The sequence below is a fragment of the Lissotriton vulgaris genome, chromosome 11 (assembly GCF_964263255.1).
Source record: "Lissotriton vulgaris chromosome 11, aLisVul1.2, whole genome shotgun sequence".
Taxonomy (NCBI): Eukaryota; Metazoa; Chordata; class Amphibia; order Caudata; family Salamandridae; genus Lissotriton; species Lissotriton vulgaris.
In genome coordinates, this window is record NC_141699.1 from 927,600,539 (window position 1) to 927,625,461 (window position 24,923).

Here is a 24,923-nt window from a genome sequence, read left to right on the forward strand (position 1 = left end):
GGACCTTGCTTCTTTCGGCTAGGCTCTGGTCGGGATCCTCCGCACTCCTCACCACCTCGTCTGGGCACTGATCGCAGTCTTCGTCACCTCCGTGGGTCAGAGGGAGATGCAGGAAATCCTGCCGGTACGCGTAGGTTCCATCTAACTGATGGCAGGGGACACAGATTGCAACGCACCAACCGGCGCGTGAGGTGGGGGAGGGGTCCCTATTCGGGCGCCAAATGACGTAAATAATTAATTTACTCTCTTAATTTCTATGCAGGTAAGTACTTAATCAATAATAACTCAGATCGGAAAGAAAAAACCAGAGTCCGTGGTGTTAGAGTTCTTAGGGGTTTTATTCCTTAAAAAGGAATGGTCATGACCAAGATATCTGATTCTGACCACCACAGGGGTGTCAGAAGGGATAGAGCGCTACATTTTATTGACAATACATAGCTTATATACTTAACTCATGTCATATGAAACAGTGCAGGAGGCGTAACAGCTGAGAGAAGACAAGATAACAGTATACACGTGGTACTAGTACGTAATCAAAAGGCGTGAACTAGGCGTGTGTGCTAAAAACGTCACGGGTAAGTGACACAAGGGGGTGGCACTAACAGAAAATGTTGCAATGTCAGCAGAAATCGGAAGCTTGGATGCGCGCGCAGCTGCATGACATGTGATTGACGTGAAGCTGGAGGGTGCAGGGGACTTGACATTTACACTGACGGAAAGAGACAGAAGTCTGGCATGTCAGATCAACTTGTACCTTTATCATATCTGATATCTGATGTTGTAGGAACTAGGCTATCTGGGCGGAAAGGTCTCTGGGGCAGAAGCTATTCTATACTAACTGAGAGTGCGTGTATATGCGCCTAAGTGTCTGCATGAGAAGCGTGGGGGCAAGGGGCCTTCCATGGAAGCATGGCAACAGGGCTATGAATTACTTGCACTGAGACAGGTCGGCCCTTTGGCTCTGCAGCTGGGGAGGATGTTTACTGAAGCTAGTAGGCAGGAATGCATTTTCGAGAAGCGGAACAGATAACTCGAAGGTTATAGTCAGTCTTGGCAGAAAGCAGGCTGAGCTGAGCGCGAGGGGCCGCGCTGGAAGTAAGTCAGAGTTCACGGGTACAGGGGCAGCCTGGGCAGAGGCTGTCAGAGTCAGAAGCCAGAAAAGGGGCTCGATAGCAGAAATTCAGGGCCTACTTTGCCAGAGCAGAAAAACGTGGAAGTACACCACAAAAAGACGTTGGCATGGCATATTTAGGAACGGGCTATTTAATCCATTCAGGGTGGATCTGAAAGAGGACAAGTTAACGTTGGACGCAAATGTATTTGCGTCTTCATAGCTGACACAGGAGGGAAGTTACATGCACTTTAAGCTGGTACATGGAGTCGGTGGGGTACGCGCTAGGGAACACAACTTGACCATAAAATTTATATTTCCTCATGGGCATCCATGTTTTATAAAGTAAAATATCAGCAGAACACCTGCAGCCAAAGCCAGCAAAACAGGAAATCCGCCAAACAGGCTAGCGAATATAGAATGAAAGAACGCAGGGATAATACCAAATACTTTTTCAAATGTAGTCACGAGACCACTGCTAACCATTTTAAAAAAATGAGCCAGGCTAGTTGTGGAGGAGGCATTGAAGATTTGATGAACCAGCTCGCAGAAATGAAACGGCAAATCAGTACTTAAAAGTGCCTGTACTTCTGTGCGTGTGTTTGCTATGTGAAGGACATAAGTTTCGCGGGCAGAGCTCAGGGCCACCTGCTTTTGAGACAATAGGGCTCTTATACGGCCTAAACCATTGAACTCAGCTTTCAAGGTTGGTATTCATGGCCAAATTAAAACATCTGAATTCCCATGCGTGGGTGGATATAACACATTCTTGCAGCAAACCACCCTTTCTGACACGGTAACCACATATGCGATACCGGCCTCTAACCCACAACAAAATTCGTTATTCAAAAGTAAATAACTACCGTTGGACAACAAAGTGAACGTGGGAACTATTGCAGGAACTGGTGTCCCTTTCAAAACACAGGCCACATTAGGTTTGTCCTGATTACAAGAACCATGCAACTGGATGTGTCTGCATATTAGTGAGCGGTCAGGTGACTGTGTACATTCTTCACCATTCAGATTCACTTCATTTCCCTCTTTTAGGCATCTATAAGTGTATGGTAAAGACCATGTCTCATGGAGAAAAGCACTGCCTAATGGTTCATATCGCCCAATGGCTATATATTTCATACAATTTGTAAATTTATACAAAGCAAAAGGTAAGGTAATAATACCATGGATAAGCCATGTAGCAGCGGTCACCTCAGCCACAGAAAAAGGCAAGGATTCTAATTTTTCAATGTGTAACATAGAAAATGTCGCATCTCTCAATGATAGCATGCGCTGTTTTTCAGTCAGATTAAATGGGGCAAATAGTAATGAGACGTTCATAAAATTCCAAGGCACTCGACCAGACTTAAGAGTTTGTAGTGTCCAAGCAAACTGCATCACAGAACGTAATTGATTTTGACCATGATATAACACGGACACTTCATCATGTACAATGTCAACAACAGAAGACACAATATTGTTTAACGTGTAAATCCGGGAAGAAAGCGTGTTAATACTGTTATCAACAACTGCAAGCACCTTTTCTAAATTTGCTTGATCAATAGCTCTCAGGTGTTTAGCAGCCTCAACCTGGGTAACTTTCCAAATTTCATTGTAAATCGCATACAGCCATTGTTTAGATCTACCTTTAGCTGGGCCTTTTATAAAATCGTTCAAATCCACATTATCATTCAATAGAGACAGATGTAGTTTAACTGCAGCTAATGTGGAATGTTGTAACCAATTCTGACACAGCTTCCCCACAGAATAAGTCGTGACAGTATAGTCTTCTTCAAAACGGGGATCGAGTCTGACTTCTGTGAACCCCTCAGCCAAACCCAGAAAACGGCGTTGGCAAGAATCAGCACTCCTATGCCACACCAGCCAACCCTTGGAATCCAAACTGGAAATGTTAAAGGATGAATTGTGTAAAAGAGTTTGCAACTCATGAATGGACAAATCAGTAAAATTACCCCAACCTGTATATTCCTCTAAATCTGGGATGGTCGGTGTATTTAATTTTTTAGAAGTAGCCAATCCAAAGCATGTTGTTTGGAAAATGGTTGAATTTAAAAACAACATGTGATGCGGGATGAGACATGCACGGTGCAAAGCCTCAGTGCCTTGTACCTGCCAATCTTTGGTACCCCAAACCGATTTAAGGTCAATTGTTCCTTTCCAAAACTCGTAGCCATCTACAGCCAACTTGTCTAGAAAGGACGCAGAATACAGCATTTTTGTATCTGCAAGTTTAACTTTGTACATGGGCTTTTGTGTCATTTTAAAATAGAATGACTCGGGATTTGATTGATTAAAGTCTGTAAAATAGGTGTATTTTTTCAGAAACGCATTGGAGCTGCCACGGAATGGAGCAGGGCAGTGTTCCCATTGTGTATAATTTACAGCAACCCTCCTGGAATTTGTTTTATGTAAAAAATGATTACCATAGTGTTGAAAACAAAACAAATCGCCATAATTAATAGAATCTGTATACAGATCCTCAGCATCGAAGGCAGCATAATACTTCAAATCAGAGAATAATGCTTCTACGGCCTGAATATCCCAATCATCAGAACGTATATTTTGTTTAATCACATCTCCCATGTTTACTCTAAGCACATTTGGAACATTAATCACTTCAGTGGGCCCATGTATCTGAAACCTAACCGCATCCCACACAATCCCATCAAGGACAGGCCAAGCAGTAATGTTAACTGTATTTAAGTTTCGTTTCAGTCTGTGCGCTGAATGTGAAGAGGAAAGAGGGGCCAATGTTCCATTAAGGTACCGAATTCCTGTTCTTTCTTTAACGTAGTGACCATCAATCCGACGGAAAAAATAAAACACAAAACCAATTGACATAAAAAGATAAAATGAAAATAGGATCAACCAAATGTATGTCCAAGGGGGAATTAAAAAATGTTTTTTAAACAACGTGGCATATCTTGCAATGTTTGAGGGTTTCTTTGAAGGTTCCGAAACAGAGTCAAAAGAGAATCTGGACTGGTTGGCCAAACGGGTCTGCAAATCAGGCATTGATAAATCAGCAGGATAGGTGTAGGTCAGCTCATCAATGTTAGTAACAGGAATAGTATTTAATAAAGGACTGGATATGGCAGACATCTCGTGGGACACCTCCTGTTCTGCGCCAGATGTTATTGCTAGTACAGAGTGCCTCACCATGGAAGGACAGGATACAGCCGGTGTCATGCTATGAAGAATCGGCCACCCTGTGTGTCTTGACATTGTCAATAGAAATAAATCTGTTTTCCTTACGACCAGGAAGTGGTGGTAAAATGACTGTTCTTGTGCCCTTCACTCCAAGAACTCGAACCGGTGCTCGATATGAGGGACCAAACTCTTTCTTGTTATCGATCTTCTCTCGAACCAGTTCTCCAACTCGGGGTAGCCAGCCAAGTACCGGGATCTGCAGCGCATCATCCGATGTGGAGGGCAAATGTTCCTTTGCAAGACTGTCTCTGGTCTTTTGTAGATTCTGTAAAACATTGCAATGTTCATCTACGTCAAAGGCCGTGGCCTGGGCCTTGGAGTCTAGCCCATCGAGGTCAGGTACATACATCTTGATACCAAAGAGCATTTCGTATGGGGTCCGCCCACCCAGAGACTTTCTAGGGAGATTATTAAGCGCACGCTGCGAATATGTCCCATGAGGTGGGCTAACCAGTTTCTGCCAGTGCCTATAACTCGAGCTGTCAAAGATTGCTTTAAGTCACGGTTCATTCGTTCAACTACACTATTACCCTCAGGTCTGTAGGGGCTCGAAAACTTGACTTGGACCTCCATCGAAACCATAGCATCCTTATACGCCTTAGAGGCGAAAGCCAGACCCTGATCCGAATGGAAAGTACCACAGGCAAAAATTCCCACAAAGACTCGCAAATCCTTAATGACAGTACGTGAATCAGCGCTCCGATTAGGCCAAACCCACACAAAGCGTGTGCATGAATCAACTGCTACTAAGATGTACTTATACGCAGTATCAGAAGAAAATGGACCGCAGTGATCCAAATAAACGCATCCAAGTGGTTTATTCGAGATGTACAACTGTGTCTGAGGCGGACGCGCAGCAGTTGAAGGCTTAATCTGCTGGCAAATGTCACATTGAAGGACATAATCGCGCGTCTGTTTATACAGTCCCCGCCACCAGAACCTCTGTTGTAGCTGAGTTACAGTGGCTGAGACGCCCGCATGCGCAGACGCCACACCTTCATGAGCCACTGTAATCAAAGCAGCCCTGCGATCCGAGTTGGGAACTAGACGTTCGCCAACATCAGGGATATTCACATAAGGAACCTTATCGGGAACTTAAGTGGTATGTGTATTTAGAAGGGAACCCCGCAGGATATTTACTTCCCTTCTCTGTTCCAGCAACTGCTGCCAAGATGTCATCATCTATTTTGCTTTTGGATCTTGTGACTGCTGCAACCAAGTATTTCGATACTGCTGACTTCGCTGCTTCATCAGCAAGCGAATTGCCAACAGCGTGGACCCCCACGCGCTGATGACCGAGAGTATGAATCACAAACACGAGTGGCTGGCAACTTCTCTTTAAGTTCCGCCACTCGGACCCAGATCGTTTTATGTTTTATTGTGCTACCTTTGGAATCACGAAATTCATTCTGAGTCCAAAAGAACAAGTTTTCATTGTAAGACTGGACACAGTAGTAAGAGTCACTTACGATCAAAGTCGTCACACTAGGATCTGCGTACTCCAAAGCAAGCATCAGAGCACGAAGCTCTGCTAATTGTGCGGTGCAGTCCCCAAGCGTCTGCGTGTGCACGACACTGGACTTGAACTCATCGTTCACCATGGCACCAACCACAATGGCGCAAGCGGAAACGTAGGCATGTTTAGAGCCATGCGCAACCTGCGCCGAACCATCAGTGTAAATGATGCAATGGAAATCCTCCAACGGCCGCATTGCTAACGGAGCAGGATGAACAAACTCATACTGTAAATACTCCTGCGACCGTAAAGTGGCGTCAAAAATAAACGTGACATCCTGGGACGTCAAGGATGCAGCCCATTGAATCCACCGAGGGTGCAAAGCTTTGGAATTAGGTACACTGGCTTTCGTAACCGCCTCTAAGGCAGGACACGGGGTAACAACCAACATGCGTTTTCCTTGTGACAGGGCACGTTCTTTAAGAATCGCCATCTGCACAGCCGTTAAAACTTTTTCTACAGTGGAAAATCGCAGTTCAGCCGAAGTGTACAAGTGTGACTTGTAAGCAATAGGTACTGTATCTCCTTCATTAAAAGTCAGGTACGTGAAACCCACCGCCCCAGGGATAATCCTTAACACCAGGTTGGTCTGGTTATCACGAGTCTGTAAGTATTCAGAAGCGAGCAAATCAGCCTGCAAAGACTGCAGAATGGCCGAATGCTCAGGCAGCCAGCATGATTTGGAAAAAGATGGTTGCATCAAAGCATACAAAGGCTTGATACTCTGGGCATATTCCGGAATGTATGTTCTCCCGAAATTCAAAAATCCCAGCAAAGACTGTAATTTTTTCAGTGTTGTCGGAGAGCGCAATTGTGCGCATTTCTCTAGGAAGTGAGGCGCTAACCCTTTTCCCTCGTTGTTAAGCTCATAACCGAGGAACAACACTGTGTACTCTGCAATGTGCGACTTTGCAAAGTTAAACTTGTAACCAATGTCTGCAAAGTTACAAATTATGCTATTTACTCGACACAGATGCTCCCAAAGATCGTCGTCTGTGAGATAAATGTCATCCACATACGAACAAGCAACTGGGTCGAAGCTCTCCAGAAGAGAGACAATGCGGGCGGAGAATACTCCAGGACTGTTCTTATAGCCCATTGGAAGTCGCCGAAACATTTTTTGCACACCGCCGCATGTAAAACTGGTCTATTGGGAACTTAGACCGTCTAATCTATGGGCATAAAAACCATTGGAAATGTCAAGCGTGGTTTTGAACCGTTTACGCTCAAGACTATTCACTAACGCAGAGCCATGAGTATTCTGTACTGCGCAGTTACGGCAATGCGAGTTCAAATGCCTATAATCCAAAACCAAACGATATGAGCCGTCCGGCTTGTTTACAGTAAAAAGGGGGTTATTCATCGGTGACACACACGTTTCAATTACACCTTGATATTCCAATTGTTCAAGGATAGCCGCGACTGAAGCTTTGGCTTCACGCCGTATGGGATATTGAGGTTGAGGCTGTGGCTGAGACCGTAAAGGAATCTCGTGGCTTGGTGACAATTTTTCCCAGCCACACTGATTACGGTACACAGCCGGCGCAAGCGCCAGAGCCCACTCTTCTGCAAAATGCAGCGCTTCCACCCTCGGCAGAGTGTGCGCGAAACTGGGCAGGATTACCTCCTCCCCTCGCGGAGCTGCGAGAACAAAAGGTGGGGGCCAGTCAGCCTCTGAAAGCAAAATGTCATACATAGACGAGAGATTTTCCCAAAATACCCCTTTTACAGTTCGCTGCATGTCACCTTCAATTAACAGGACAATTTCAAAAAGTCGTTCAGGGGGAGCAACATGCGTATCAGCAGTTTCAATCACAACATAAGTATCAGTCGCTGTCACCTTCAACAGTGGACGGAGGGCCTCTCTCACTATGGTAATCTCTGCTGCGCTGTCCAGCAAGGTCAGAGCCCACGTCAGATTCCGAAGCCGCGTTCTCACTATCTGGGGCATAACGATGCGCTGTCAGGGCGGCGACTTTCTTCATGGCAAACTGTGGTCTCCTGGGCGTAGAGCCTTCCTGCTGATCTCCACTGGTACGCGGGCGGGGCTGGCCACGTCCTTGCTGGCCACCCCGGCCCCTGCTGCCCCCTCCACCACCGGTTGACGGAGCCGATGAGTCCTGAAAGGAACGAGGAGAGCGTTGGTCAGAAGCCTGAAACCTCTCAGGCGATTTAATCATCGCGCGGTCGCGCAAATCATAAACACGATCCGACTGCGCAGGCAACGGAGTCGCAGGAGCAGAAACCTGTGTTTGTTGTTGTTGTTGCTTACCCTGATTCTGCTTTTTAGGCCAATTTTGTTTTTTGGACTTTTGTTGACCACCAGTTTCCGATGACTGACCCTGGGGCTGCTTTTTCTCTTTATCAGGAAAAGCCTTAAGCCCCTTCGCATTGCGGCCAACCATTTTATAAGCGGCTACAATGATCCTTGCCAACCGACGGGGTCTCTCGGCCTCGGGAATTGCCGCTAAAGCGTTAGCAACCTGAAATTTCGCTGCATCTCCCTTGACATTTGCAAGGATCAGATCGCAAACTATATCAAAGGAGCCACACAGGCGCATACCCAATTCGACCGCCGACTCCGGTCCGTGTTCATCCTGAACACGTTTAAGGACCGCACCCAGATTGGTCACAGACGTGGTGCCGTAGCACCTCGAATAGACCGCTGCAAAAGTCTTACCCCAGGTCTCACAATCGACAAGCTCAGGTGCCAAATCTTTCGGTAAACTTAGTGTAAGAATCCGGTGTTTATCACCCGGACTCGTGTTGGGAAACACAGCTTCCAGCTGGCCGAATTTCTCAGCAAGCCAGAACGGAAAATCATCCTTGTCCTGGGGCTTTTTACCCATCACGGAATTCACCATGACCGGATTGATTTTCAGACCAGCATGTTCTGCACGAAGCTGTGCGCCTCTAGGGGCCGCGTCCTGAACATTACGGCTAGTGTAATGAACAAGCGCTCTAATCACTTCCACCGCGACTTCATGAAGCCGCCGCAGATCTGCCACGTTACAAGTGGCGCGTAGAGGGTGAGGAGTGAATCCAGCCAAAGCGGGCCAAGGTGTGCCCGGAATGGACAAAGGACCCAACCTCGGAGCGGTCAAAGCGTGCGGTAGGGCGCCACCAAACCAAACTCCATGCTGCCAAGCATCAATAGGAACTTCCAGTGCCCTGTACGGAGCGTACGCAACCGGTACAGCTGAAGCAGTGTAAGAATGGAACACTCCAGAATTAGCGTTCACTGGCGGAAATGTCACCCACGAATAAAACAGTTCGTACGGGTAAGCATGTTCCGCACTCACCACCAGAACAACAGCTAAGCCTTCTACTGGAACATCATAAGCCCGCAAATGGTCACGCACCGCAATGCGACTATGCTGCGGGATGTCCACGGCTTGTGCCATGCCAGCACAGAAAAGAGAAAACACAAAGATCACTTTGTAGCACAACTGGGTAGTAATTCAAAGAAACCTTTTACAGATAGATTCAAGCTTGAAAAAGACCTATTCCAAAAATAGGTAGGTTTTTCCGACACTGCCGTTTTCCGGAAACGGGAATGAAGGCGTTAGGGTTTGAATGTTATACTACTCGAGTGTCATGATATAAGGCCAACCCACGTTGGGCGCCATGTAGCAGGGTTTCCGTTCTCCCACAGAACTGTGCACAGAGATCTAGAACCTGGGTGAGTCAGGGTGACCCAGAACTCACCTTTGTTTCAGAAATCCCCTTACCAAGCTAGCTACAGTGTCTCATCGGTAGTAAATACTTCCCAATGACTTAGACAATCCAGAACATGAACTTAGAATACCTCAGATATCGTGGAACACATGAACACTCTTTCGTTATATAATCATTACAAACCGAAACTGGGAGGCAGAGAACACACGTGCAAGTTTGAAATGTTTATTTTTCAATGCAACATTCTCAAACGCAGTATCTTATATAATATCAACATACATATTATAAAAATCAGAGTTAGCAGCATAGTCACTAATCCATAATAAGCAAAAGGTGATAGTATGTTATGATGCAGAGATCTATATAATTCTGTATCACCTATATTTCGCGCACCCTAATTAGCATATTATATTATATCTAAGAAGGTCTCATCTGGGTTCTTAGCAGGGCGGACCCATACCTCTAATTCTCAGTAGGAGGAGATCACATCAACCGCTACCAGCTCTCAGCATGCGAAGCATCAAGTGTGTTTTTCATTCTCTGTAACTCTATCTTAAACCCACGTAGAGCCCAATGTTTGCAGCAACATTATTTGTGTTATGACTAACGTGGTGCGAGGATCAGGCCTTCAGCAACCTTGTGTTAGGTTATTCTTAGAGTGTGCAGTTCTCAGTGTGCAGACAGTTGTACCAAGTGTACCAAGCACGACTGATACCAGGGCAATAACATATTATTCTCAAATAAATCACATCTTTCGTCTAGGTTGAAAGCTACAATAACAATTAGGTGTCGTGTGCAAACCGAAGCAGAAAGAAAATATGGCGTTTAAACATTTAATAAGCACATGCTAACTTAACACAATATATAGCAACGTAGTAACCATATGACACCGGGTGGTGTGAACCGGTACTCTGGTTTCGCACTCCGCTGTCCTGCGACTGGATATTTGGGGAATCCTGATTTGTATGGCGGTCGGGACGTCATTCCGCACAGCGGTGAGTCTCGATTGGCTCCCACGGCTGCGGTAGTGGGAGAACTTTGATGGCGGTTCGCTTCACACCGTGGTGGACGGGAAATGGGCTGTGTTTGGTCATCCTAATATGGCAGCCGTGAGGTCTGCTCCTGGCGTGCGGAAAAAATTATTTTCCGTCACCACCAGCACCGCAGTGGTGCCTCCGCCCACCATCATAATAGACCCATTAGTAATTTTGCATGCTATCTAAAGTTTGACTTGAGTTGTGTGGTGAAGGGTGGCATATTTATCAAGCATTGCACTCTTGTTCCATTCAATCAGGGATGTCACCCCCAGATTGGGGAATAATCATGGGGACCCCACATTACTACAGCTCATTCTGGGGACTTCTATGCCCCCATTTAAAAAGAGCAGCTGACATAAAACAGAGAAAGGGGTCAATGTGAGTCTCAGAATGCGGATCAATATCGGGGATATTTTTGGTGGTAGGGCAGAGGGCAGAATGAGAGACTGCTAGGGCAGTGACTTGGACACTGTCCCATCACAGCTGTAACAGCTTACAATTTTACCTGGCACTGATTCGCACAAAGTAAAGTTGGGCCAGATTTTTCCAGGTGTGGGAATTCAGGTTCTCTCTTAAATGCAAAGAGAAGTATTCCCCAAGAGATATCTGTTTCACATGACATATAATCGTATCCTAATAAATATTACAAGTTTGGTTTTCAAAAATAAATTAAAATGAAGCATTTGTAAATTCCCTTTTTGATGATCTCTATTTTTGTCTTCAATCTTATAGCTCTATATCTAAACAAATAGAACACATTACACACCTCCATGCTCAGTTCTTAGCTTAAGCCATTTTAGAGCATAAACAGTTGTTATAGAGTGTTCAGACTAGCGAGCAGTGCCAGAGATCTTAATTGTTTGACTTGTTTATTCCACAGAGAATCCAATGGAGCACATGCAGTAATTAACATATTTTCTATGGCCTTCTCATTTTGTTAATGATATCCAAGTGAAGGCTCTGCAGTAATTACTGCCTACCGAGGTAGTACAAATTAATGGGCAATGACCAGTCAGGATTATGATGGTAATTATCTATTGCGAACTATAACTAAACAATATCTTTTTAAGGATAGTGTTTTGGTATAATAGTCTCTAGAGTGTCGTAAAAACTTTCATTTTCAGTTAAATTAATCTAAAAATATGATGTTAAAATATGGCAAATATGTGATTTTGCTTTCACTATTATCTGCTTGCGCAGGCATTATTTTTTAACATTTGGTTTTTATGTTAAGATACTTTCTTTTATTAAATATAATCTCTTCAGAAACTTACACTATCATGACAGTAGAAAGTGTTCATAAATATATGGTGAAAACATAAATATTGACGCCATAAGTTAGGTTCTTCCATCACATGCATATTAGATCCATCACACAAATATCGGAATGAAAAAATGATATTCACGTAGGGCCTAATTATGAGACTGGTTGTTCTCGGCTTGCCAGACTTATGGTGGGTGGCGGTGGTGATCTTACAACCAACACATTATTACCCTAATAGTTGTGCCGCCCAGTGCCACCAGTTGTGCATCACTGGCTGTTCCCTGGCAGTGACGCAGCAGTCCAGAGGCATCCTGATGCTTGGCGGGATCTCCGTGGTCCTGCCAAGCATATTACGAGTTTCCTCTCCATCAGGGTTTTCATGGCAATTTCTCCTCCATGAAAACCCCGGGAGAGAGGAAACAAAGGGGCAATACAAGTCACCCTTGTGTCTCACGCCCTGTGGATGCATTAATGCACAGAAATTCAAGCACAGCATGGAATTTCCAGTTCATGTCATGCTGGAGCTTTTTTTTTACTTTTCCATTGCAGTGCTTATTTTATAGGCACTGCATGGGCACGCCAAAGGAATCGCCCAGCAATGACAAAATAAGTAATTATATGGCGGGCAGTTCCCATGCTGGTTTGGCATGGAAATGGCCATAATTGTCCCCTATCAGCCGCTAAGTGTAGGTGGCAGAGCTCAAAATCATTCTAAGGTCAGAATGTGATACAATAATTGATTTTATCTGGAAGAAACTCGTGGCATGGGGTTTAGGTAATTAAATATCTCTGAAATCTGTAACATGAGGTAAAGGGAATGGTAAGGTGGACCTTGTTTTATCTACAGTTGTGGGTGCTTGGTGTTTGTTTGTCCTGCCTTTCTTACCCCAGCAGACTGGTTTTGGCAGTTGCTCTGAGAGCTATGAGAAAGGTGACCAGATCTTGAATACAAAAAATGTAGCACTCTACAGAACTAGAAGTAGAACTACAACTTTTCATTGCCGGAGGGGTACAGACCAACTTTCTTGACCCCGCTTACACACATAGAAACACACATAAAGAGGCACTAAGGGAGATTAAATGCAACTTTTTCACACAGTACCATCTGAGTAGACTAGATTGTTTTCTGCTATGGGGTACGTAATAATTCGTATGTGGAACACATAAAAAAATTAGTTTCCTCCTTTGTACTGGATTTTGCAAGCACTGGTAGTGAACAACACCTACATTTCGAACTATAGAAACATCTTCAACAGAATTTATGAGTTATGCTACTACTAGTAACTTTTCACATGTTGGTGGTGATCTCCACTACCATGCCAGAGAACTCCCAGTGGTAAAGTATAGGGAAAAATAATAAGGTCTTTTTTAATTTTTAAAAAAATAATATTTTAATATAAAATAAAAATGTAAATAATATAGGCTAAATATTATTAACCTAGAACTAGTAAAATAAAATGTTACAACACATTAACTCACAAATTAAATGCTTTTTAAATCATTAAATATTTATATTATATTTAGCTGAAAAAGATTATTTTTAAGCAAAATGTAAAAAACGCTCTCTAATATTTAATATTGAATTAACATTTATTAAAGTAATTGAATAGTTACCTGTTTTTGTGATACGTACTTAAAAAAAATATATAAGTTTATTACTTTTTAAAATCATTTAATACTTATTTGCATTTTGAGTTTATAATAATTTTTCAACACCAAAATAATTTCATATAAAATTTAAAGGTCAAAATAATTTAATTGCTTTTGTGTTATTTCGTACAGGTGTTATATTTAGTCCCTCCCTCCATTACATTCAATGGGAGTAAGTTGCAGTACCTGTGCATCACTACGTATGGTACCAGATTTAGTCCAGAGCTGAGACAAAGTACATTTACCACTGTTTAAGGACCTTTTTGCTGTAGTAAGTTTAGAAGTATAGTTATTGAATTACAATGGCCATACTATGTTTGGGTAGTTGTTTGTATTTTCATGTCCCTTCTTAAATCCCTCCTTATCATTCTTTAAATTCCACCCATTAAGGAGTAGGCTGTCCCCATTTTTCAGCCAATCCCTCTACATTTACCACTGAAATGTTTACCTATCTTTTTTGAGATTCCCGCACATGCAGTAGAGGTCTCTGGCCATAAATATAAGAGTGGCAGAGATTTCCACAAATAGGTCAGTGAATAGAATTTTGTAGTACTACTTTATGTACTTCAAAATCCACTTTGTGAATAGACTCCATTGTTTACTTACATTTTGTCATTTCATAGTAGCCTGTGAAGGGCTGCATTGGATTGAATGTAGCCAGTATGTACTTACAGGGCTCCTTCTACTATTGGACACAAGCAAACCACACATCACATTCAGATGTCATTACAAATTGTATCCGGGAGCAATAGTGTGAGCTCTAGGATGGGAGTTTTGCGGCTGATTTAAAGTTTGGTGGATGGAAAGTACCCTATCAAGATGAGAATGGACATTTCCCTTGCAATCCGAAGGAACCTCTGTCAGTCAAATCTAGAGTCTCTTGTCAGCCCCGTGGACAACTTTAACATTGACATGAGTTCTGTCACAGTGATTCTTGTCAATTTTGTAAAAGTCTGACAGATGGCTCTGTCGAACAGGGCAGCTGCCCATCAAACCATTACACAGTTTTTCATTTTTCAAAAACAATTTCCCAAAGTGGGAGTTTGTTTTTTGAAGACTGAAACACAAAGGATCCCCACACCATGGGCATTTTCTCCCATGGTGTGGGTGGGTCCTTATTTTGTTTTACTGGTGGTGACGGACATCTGATCATCCACTCTAAACTAAATACCTAACCTCCAACAGCCTGTACTCTGTTTGGAAGTTGGAGGAGTATATCAGTGATGGAGCTGGAGTAGGGTCCATTGTTGACATACTTTTGGTCCACCTGCCTCTAAATCGGGAGGTGGACCTTGAGTTTGGCTGAGAGGGTACATCTTGCAATACAGTACCCTTTCTCCCAAACTCTAAATTAGCTCCTTTGCTTTGTCAAGTCAATGGTTAAATCCATCTTCTCACACCTTTGGTTTTCACAGAGGTTGTGAATAGCTGTTTTTACATGGGGAAGAACTGCAGAAGAAATATAAAACAACACATTTACTTTGAGCAAAAACATTTGCACAGTGTATGGGCGATGTCTTTAAAGAACACATTTAAATAAAATGTGGAAGGTGATGAAGCTACACCAGTGATGGATTGCAACTAGAGGAAACACTAGTGCAGAAGCTTTACAGTATTTGTCCTCAACAAATGCCTGGCCATCCGCTGAAACAGATTACTGCTACTTTAAGAAGAATACTGTTACTGAGACTTTAAAAGTTTACCAAAAGATTCTAAAGCATAGCTCCAGACCATCACTGATCTAAAACTTCACAAACTAGTGATTTGAAAAAAGGCATTATTGTAATAATTCCATTTTCATTCCACTGTCTACCTCATTTTTCTTCCACCAATGCAAATGCTTGAAACCACCAACACTTCAGCAACAGTACCCCAAAAGTTGATATTTCACCCTCTCCAAGGATCTTGATATACACCACCCAAACAGAGAGAGATCCGCCTCTATTTAGGCATTAAGGCCTGAAACTGGTACACTATAGGAGGTTTATTTTCCTAAGTGATGTACACATCCCAAGTAATGAAGAAAAATAGGTACCATGTGCCTGCTCAAAAAACCATATGGTTAATTTTTTCACATGCCATGCGATCCAAAATACAAAAAACATATTTTTGATTTAGTTTAAAGTTGGTGGTACACCAAAGTTAGATTGTTCATATTAAGTAGGTTACCTGCTGTATTTAAATGGTGGAAATGTGTAAACACACTTTGAGAGACACAGACAGTTCCACACAGCAAGCTTGCAGTAAGCCTGCACATAAGCAGGAATACATTTGTGGGCAAAAGGCTGGAGAGATTGAGGGACTAATCAGCAGATAGACTAATGGATGAATGTAAGATGCATGTTAAATTAATATTTATCCCCTAGGTGGAGGAAAACAATTTCAAGATGGAGAAACAAGTGAACTGTAAACAGCCATTCAGTCCATGAAGCTTTCATTCCTACTAGGTGATAGTATTATTTCAGTCCCTATGACTTCAAATAGAGGTCAAAATGTTAAAGAGAAACCAAGATATATGTGTTAGAAATGGGATTCCTGTTTGGCTGAGGTGTGCAACTAGGCCAGGCATGAACCTTCACTCTTGTCAACGTAAGCTGGATACACACAAAAAGATAACCTGTGTTCACCCAATAGTAGCTTGGCACTAAGCAGCCCTGCTTATCTAAAGAGGCAATGTGTAAAGTATTTGTGCAACACACACACAGTAACACAATGAATGCACCACAAAAAGACTCCTTGCAGGTATAGAATAATTGATTCTTATATTCTGAGCAAAACAAGACCAAAATGACAATCATCCAATGTATAGAAGTTGAGATATTGAATTTTAAAAGAATAAATGCAATAAAGCACATAGAAGCAAGTAGCATTAAAAAGGTTACTTTAAGTTGAGCTAAAATGGGGCAAAGTCAAAGTTTGGGTTTACTGCGATAGAGCACCGGCCAGCTATGGAACCCCCACAGTGCTCGGTGAAAAAAATACCTTTCCTGGTCATAATCAGCAAGATGCGTCAATGTCAAGGCCCACTGGTGCAGGATGCATCAAACTTCTCTACGCAGTGAAGGCAATGCATCAGTTCCAAAGACAGGTGCAGGAGTCAAGAGGTGTTGAGCAATGTGCTCGATTCTGCCGTGCAGTCGAGCAAATGCGTCGACCAAACTAAGGGGACGATTAGGATGGCAGACGGATCGCCACAGCCATGCAGGCAGTGGCGATCTGTCCGCCATCCTTGCCCGTCCACCATCTATTTCCCCCCGCCATATTACAATGGCGGGGGGGACCGTGACGGACGGGAAGACTGTCCGCCGCTTTTCCGGAAAAGGTCTAATATGGTGGCGGTGTCTATCAGACACCGCAAGCCATATTAGGATGGGCTCAGGGAAATGCCTTTCCAAGGCGACAATGCCACCACGAAAAGGCATACGGTCCTTGCTTTGGGGGTATGAGATGAGTCAAAATCCATGTTGCAGGTACATGGGCCACTTCTAGTGAGCCTGGCACAGGAGCAGTGGTAGAGACTTTGATATCCCTGAGTCTCAAGCAACAGGAGGTAAGCCAACAAGCCAACAAGCCCTTGGAGATCACTTGAAGGTAAGGGAGAGTCCAGCTCTCCTTCAGCAGGGTCAGAGAGCAGCAGTCAAATAAATAGAAAAGCAGACCTTCCAGCTCAACAGTCCGGTTAAGTCCTTTAAGCAGCAAAGCACCTCTTCTAGCAGAGCTTCAGCTATAAGTTCAGTAGAGTCTGATATTAGGGGGGGACAGAGACCCAGTACTCATTATCAAAAGTGACTTTGATGTGGAGGTAACTTTAACGCATCTGTCTGAAGTGCACTAGTACTCCTTTTAACCCAGTCCTGTCTGCCAGGCTATGTGTGGGGGCTAATCAGTACTTTGTGCGGGGACAGGACACAGTCTATTCAAGTTAAGTGTTAGACCCTCCATTACATCCTTCCCAGACAAGTCCATCAGAATGCAGATGTATGTAGATGGGTACCCAGATACACCTATCCTTTCTGTGTTGTGTCTGTTTAGAGGGAATGCACAAAGCATACCTGTAACCCACCCAAGATGTGTATTGAAAACAGACCGTCAGGCACACAGAGCTGTACGTACAGAGAAATGTTCACTTTCTTAAAGTGCCATTTCAAAAACGGTGATGTTAAATCCAACTTCACCAGTAAGGAGGAGTTATCATTACCCTTCCAAACTTATCAAACATAAAAAAGATACTCCTCTCTTATCAAGAATGACAGCTTTAAAGAATATTAAGGAATTCCCAATGCTGGCCTATGAGTGGAGTAGCCCTCATAGTAGTGAAACACAAAATAGGCTATTTGTCATTACCAGGGCATGTAAAGGTTAAACAAACATGACATACCTTTTACTTACATGGCACCCTGTACTTAGGGTTATGTACATTACTGGCCCTGGTTATGTGGTATACCACTTTACTAGGGACTTACCAATGCATGAAATATGCCAATCAGGTACACACAAATGTCATCATGTTTGGGAGAGAGTCCCATGCACTTTAGCACTGGTTAGCAGTGGGAAAGTGCTCAGAGTTCGAATGCCAACAAAAAAGAATCAGCAACAACAGGAGATAAAGGTAAAACTTTTGGGGTAAGACCACAATAATAATGCCAGATATAACCAGCCGCGGCCACTGCGGGTAAGAGGGGTGGGGCCGGCTGAGGGGGATTTAGAGAGACGATCGCAGGGGGAAATAAATTATTTATTTAATTCTCCATTGTGGTCCTCTCTCGAAATCCCCCCCAGCCGGCCCCACCGCTCATACTTGCAGCGGCCACGCCTGGATCTAACAGTATTTAAACAACCAAAAAATTGTAGCAATATGACTTGCGGTGGGGAAAAGTAAAGGCATTTTGTCACTCAGTGTTGTTCGGGTGTATCTCACTCCTATAGGGAAGCACTGCTACATTAGGGACAGAAAACCCTAATAAATACAAAGCAATGGCTGACAAATCTGAGCCTGCACTGTGGATTACTATGTGATGGATGTCAAATTGGAGAATGGTCCAAAGATGTATTGAGACGGAGTATCGAGTTAGAAATGTCGACTTATACAAATATCGAGTTGGAAATATCGTGACACAGAAATATTGTCAGCAAGAATATTGTAGTCAAGAATGTCGATTTTAACCCCTTGACCACAGTGCTAATTCCACCGCGTTGCTGGGAAATAATGAGTGGGCGTGTTTCGGACGGCCCCCGGCCGTCCCCCGCACATGCCCACGGTGACGTCGGATGGCCGGGGGCTGTCTGATGCACGCAAAGGGTTAAGGAAAGAAATATCGTTTTCAAAAATATGGAAGCCATTGATATTGTTTTCAAAAATATAGTTGTTTAAAATGTCAATTTTTTTAATTAGTGTTATGTATTTTAGTTTATATTCTAAATGTATGTGATGTATGTTTTTGTATAAGCATTGTTTATGTTTTTTAATGTGTGTTACAGTTTTATTAGTTATCATTTTAATTTTATTTTAATTTTCTGTGTTTTAGTTCCGTAGCGAGTTGTGGGTTTATAGGGGAGTAGGGTGGGAAGTAATTTATTTATAAGAAATGAATGATTATTTTTTATTTATTAATATTTATTTAATTGAGATAATATAGTGTTAATTGTGGGAAGTAATTTATTTGTAATTAATTATTAATTGGTTGTTAAATAATATTAAATAATTGGTAATTAATTATTGCAATTATGCAATTTTGGTAGGTGTGGGTTGTGGGGTTTAGAGGAGTAAAGGGTGGGACGTAATTTATCTGTAATTATTTATTAATTAGTTGTTAATTTATGTAATTAATTGATTGAAAGTGAACTATGAAAATTGTGTAATTATTTTTATGGTGCGGTTTGTAGGGTTTATAGGGGTAAAGGGTGGGAAGCAATTTCTGTTTAATTTAATAATAATTAGTTGTTAATTAATATTAATTAATTATTACAAAATTAAATATGGAATTTTAAAAATAATTTTAGGTTGGGGTTGTGGGGTTTATATGTGTAAAGGGTGGGGCATAATATCTGTTGATTTATGTAATAATTAGTTGATCATTCATATTAATTAATTAATTGATATTTACTTAGGGTTATTGTGTATATTTTTGTGTGGAGGGGTTTCTTTTTATCACATGTGTGGTCATATCTGCATAAGCAGATATGAGCCTACAATATCTAAGTCCATTCTTGGATATTTTAAGTGCACAAGGAAGCCATGTAGAGTACATGGGCTATACATTCCCAGTACCATGATGGCTTCACTCTATCCAGGAATGTTTAGTACCAAACGTCTTGTCTTAATAAATCCACACAGATGCCAAACATTGGTGTGGTCACTGACTTTTTACTTTCACTGACTAGTCTTAGCCAGCCTGCTACCACCAGACATGCTTCTGACCTAATGGGATGGGAACCTTTGCTCTCAGAGGCTGGGATCAGTGCCTGCCCTCTGTGGAGGTACTTCATACCTCTTTGAGGCTGGAATGGCATTTTAAGGCAGGAACCTTCAAAGTCGCCACCGCCTTTGAAGTACAACCCAGGAATCTTCAGTTAGTGGAAGCTTTCAACCCCCCCCCCTGTACTGCTCCACTTTGGGGGAGGACTGGCAAGACAATTTGTTAGATTAGGATTCGTGCCTACATTCAGCTAGCACCACCCCTAAGATGGAGCAGGTTATGTGGACCCCACTTTCCTGATTTCTCGGTTTTGTCTTGGAGAGAATTAGCCAACCAGGGTCAGTGGAAGTGGTCATAGGAGGGTGTAGTCACCCTAAAGGTAGGTAGTTTCTTAACTACTAACTGGTACTTCCTTTAACTCCCCTAAAGTTAGTATTTAGGTGGCACCCCTGGACCTAAGAACAAAAATGGACAAAGAAGAGCTGCTGACCTGAGAACTGAGTACCTGTGGCAGTTTTGGCACGAAACCCTGCCTGCTGCCTCAAGGACTCAACCATCATGGTGTGATGACTCGCAGTTTTCTCAAGGATTACCCAGACGACGAGGAAGAGGAGGAGGGCAGACCGGGGACGCCACAGTACAGGTAAGTGGTTTTAATGTACTTTTAAGTATTATAGAATTACTTGTGACTATAGGCGGGGTGGAGACGGGTGGCATAGCGGAGTTCCACTGAGTTAGTTCACAACTCTGTGAACATCCACGTAGCCCCGCTACGCTCACTACACCCAGGGTTAGTTTTCTCAACTTTAGAAATTCATAACTAAAACAGTACTAACATGCAAATGAAGTTCTTGGTTTTAAAAATTATATAAAAATTAATTTTATTTTTGGAAATTGGTCTCGGATTGATACTTGAGGGTGTGTCTCATTTATTGCCTCTGTGAGTACAACAAATTATTAACACTACCATATGATGAGCCTAACTGATCACCCACATCACCACAACTAGAGAGTTAGTATTCTCTACTTTTTCCTCAGTATACCAATCACTGAACTCTCTGCACAGGGTACTTAATTTTAGAACACTATATAGAGAGCCAGTTACCGACACATCTGTATTACAGATGGTTGGAAATGGGAAAATAACAATATTTCACTGTGACGTTGAAAGGCTCTTACAGAAAAAGAAGTGGCGCACTTCATTTAATAAAATATGCATGTCCTTGTACCAAAAACATCTGTAACATTCCACTTGAAGGAACAAGACAGAGACATGTGCTGGCATAAAGTGTTGTTCGCTTCATACTTGGAAAGGCTACAGATTGATTAAGGGTGTACAATTATTATATTAAATAGAAGATGCTACATATTTTCCTTTAAGGAACATTTTTCAGCTCCCATACACTATTTTCACTTTTGCAAAATATTTTCAAATGTAGATAAATGACTGCACGTAGCTACAAACTCCTTGTTCCATATCGATAAATTTAAGGTTAACTGCATGTTCATTATCCTTTACAGTCCAAAACTTTATTGACCACAAGCGGACAATTCTTGGCCAAAGGGAAAGATGTTACAAGTTTTGGGAAACTGGGTTTTTCTTGAGGGGGGAGGGGTGAACATCCTTTTCAAACAACAAACACAATCCCTGTCAGGTTGAACCACAAAAGTCACAACATTTCCTTGTGCCTAACCCTCTTGTAGATTGGCACAAAAGCAGTCAGGCTTAACTTGAAGGCAAAGTGTATAGAATGTATGCAGTATACAAACAGTAATAAAGTGAATACTCAACACAGGAAAAATCCCACACCATTTTAGAAATATAACTGAGAACTTTTATAAATAACATGATACCAACACAACAAAAATCCAATCAGCAGAAACAAATATATGCAAATTCACCGATTTAGATGAGTGTATCTCGTAAAAGTGCTAAGCACGACCCGCTGTCTTCTGGTCATGATAGACCTGGGGAAAGTCGCAAGTTCAGGACATTCGAGATGGAGCATGGACTGCATACAGGGACCCGGTTAGTCCCACTGAAATGGTTACCTTCCAAAGTCCAGCATGAAAAGTTAAGTTCACGGTGGAAGAGGTTGTGAGAAGCAAGGAGAAAGTTTTGGGTGGTCATCGCTGTAGCTTGAAGAGCAGGCGTGCTGTCACAAATGTTGTTACTGTAGCATGAAGATCCTGTCAAGCATCATGGGCAGTTGTTGCTGGAGCTTTGCATTGGTGGTCATCGTAGGCTGTTGTTGCAAAAGCGTGAAGTAGATCTCTGTCATCACTGGTGGTCACTGTAGTGTGAAGAGTCGGGTCCATTGGAACGTTGTGTTGACTGTCATAGTGGGTGGCAATATCTCTGTGGAAATGGGACAGTTTGCAGTTGCAAAGAGCCCAAAACATCAGGATTTTTCCTTTTCTAAATTTGTGTAGCTCATCTGAATCCAGCCAATTGGCCAGGACGAGGAAGAGTACGTCTTGAGGACCAGGAACCCAACCTAGCAATGGCCAGCAGGGCTCAGGAAGGTCTAGTTGCAGGTCAAGGATGGTCCAGAGTAGCAGATCAGCAAGGCAGTTGCAGTGAGGCCTCAAGAGCTTGTTGTGTCCCTGTAGCACAGAACAGGATGTCAGCCACCTGGCCCTTGGAGTCACTCTGCCTGGGCTGAATGAACTGGTCCAGTCTTCCTTCTCAGAGAGAAGGGCAGGCCTTAAGCCACATGGATATCCTCTGGCAGCAGGTCAATCCTTCTCTAGTATCCACTGGTCCTGGAGTTTACTGAAGGGTTGGCCTGAGGGTCCTATTTGTATACTTCGGGCCAACTTTGAAGAGAAAATAAACTTAAGGTGTTTTCTTCCACACAGATGGTTTTGGAATTTCCTTCTTTCCTGACCTGCCCTGGTCCCAGGATGTCTGGGATAAGAAAAGGCTAGTGTGATTTCCTTTTTGAATGTGCTGAGGCAGCTCCTTTGAAAAATTAGAGAGGATGTGCACAGAGCCGCCGCTCCCATCCTGGCAAGATGGCCTATCCTAGCAATACCTATTCCCCCTTTGTGTCACTGTAGAATTGTGACTTTACTAACAAAGAGGGCTGTAGATTACATTTCAGTTAAGTGTAAATTAACTTTTCTACTTGTTCCCAAGAAAACGTTTTAACATATTAAGTGTAATATCATAACCCAATCTTATCCTATGGGAGAAGTTGACCTTGAAATAATGAACCACAAATGTAAGAATTTTTTACTACCAGGATTTGAAAAACTTAAAATTACATGTCCAACTTTTTAAATGTGCTGCACCCTGCCCTAAGGCATTTTTAGTGCCTACCTTTGGGATGACAGATGTATTAAAAAGGGAGATTTATGTCTTGCAAAGGGTTTATCTTGCAAGGTCAAAATGGAAGTTTGCAACTGCACACAGACAGCAATGGCATGTCTGGGACATGCTTTAAAAATGATTAGTCATGTGGGTGACAAAATAAGTGCTACAGGTCCAGTAGTAGTATTTAATTTGCATGATGTGTCTACATGTAATACCCCTATACTAGGGTCTTATAAGTATATTACATTTGGCAATTGGGTATAAACCTTTGTAGCCAAGGAGAGAGCACAAGCATTTTAGGGTTAGATAGAAGCAGTAAAGTGTACAGAATCCTAAGCCAACAAAAACGAATTTCAGCAGATAGAAGCGGAGAAAGAACAAGTTTTGGGAGAAGACAACCCAAAGGGCTGTCAGGTATAACACAAGTGCTACTTATTCGACCACATACATATACAATTATTATTCCTAATTGTCAGGATTTGAAAATCTGAGGATGGCAAGGTATGGTTTTGCAAAACAAAAACGTATAGCGAATGCCAATGGATTACTTTTAATTTCTAAGTCTAGCAAAGTGACAGGTAATCAGTGTGGAAACCATCACACAGTAATTATCTGCAAAGCAGCAGCAAGTGCAAAGTTGTATTAGTTCAAATGCATTATATTACAGTGTCATTTTTTTTTTAGTTAAATAGAGCAAATACTACTAAGTAGACTGTTAATCATGAGATTGGGTCTATATCATGTTCCATTTAACACTGACAATATGTGGCCAGTGGAACTATGCAGAAATGAATAATAATGTTTAATTACTTTAGGACACTCAATGGTGACTATAGTACAGAAATTTAATATTGTGTCCTTCAAAAACATTGACAGTTTAGTTAAACCTTTTTTATCATTGTTTTAATAAAATATTTTTAATTACAAACTAAAAAATAATAATTTACAACACATTGCAACGCATCGGATCATGTTTAGCCAACGATACTTTAAGCTAGTCATTGAATTCTTAACAATGCTTTCTTCAGCCCTACCTGATTCACCACAGTTCATACCACTGCTGTTTAAACAGGGGAACGTTAACTATTATCTTGAAACATAAAATACTTATGTTCCTTAATAAAACTCCTCTTCAATATCTATAAAACATATTAACAGGCTTTTTATTTATTATCTTATTTGTAGGAAGTGTACTCCACTAGATCCCTCATTCAGCCACGGCCCGTGGAGGGAGTTTCGGTGGGGTGGAGAGGCGGGGCGGGGGAGGGGCAGGGTGGGGGGGTGCTAAAAACCGGAGTATGGATAATTGAAGATAAGTAAACAATTTAATAAATAAAACGAATTTCGTTGCGCGCCCTGCAACACATTTTGCGATGCAGGGCACACAACGGCATTCGTTTTATAAACATTATTTGAATTTCGCCCAGAGGTCGTGTTGTCCTGCTCCTGTGTGCTGACCTGCTGCTGTGCTCCTCGAGTCCTCCCGCTGCCGCTTTTGCTTCTCTTGCGGTCGCCGAGCGGAGGACTCGCATTCCCACCATCCCCAGCCGCGGCGCAGCCAGGAGATCGTCATTCATGCGCCTGGAGGCGCTACAAATGCAGTGAGACACCGGCAGAGCGTGTGTCGCTCATAAACATTATTTGAATTTCGCCCAGAGGTCGTGTTGTCCTGCTTCTGTGTGCTGACCTGCTGCTGTGCTCCTCGAG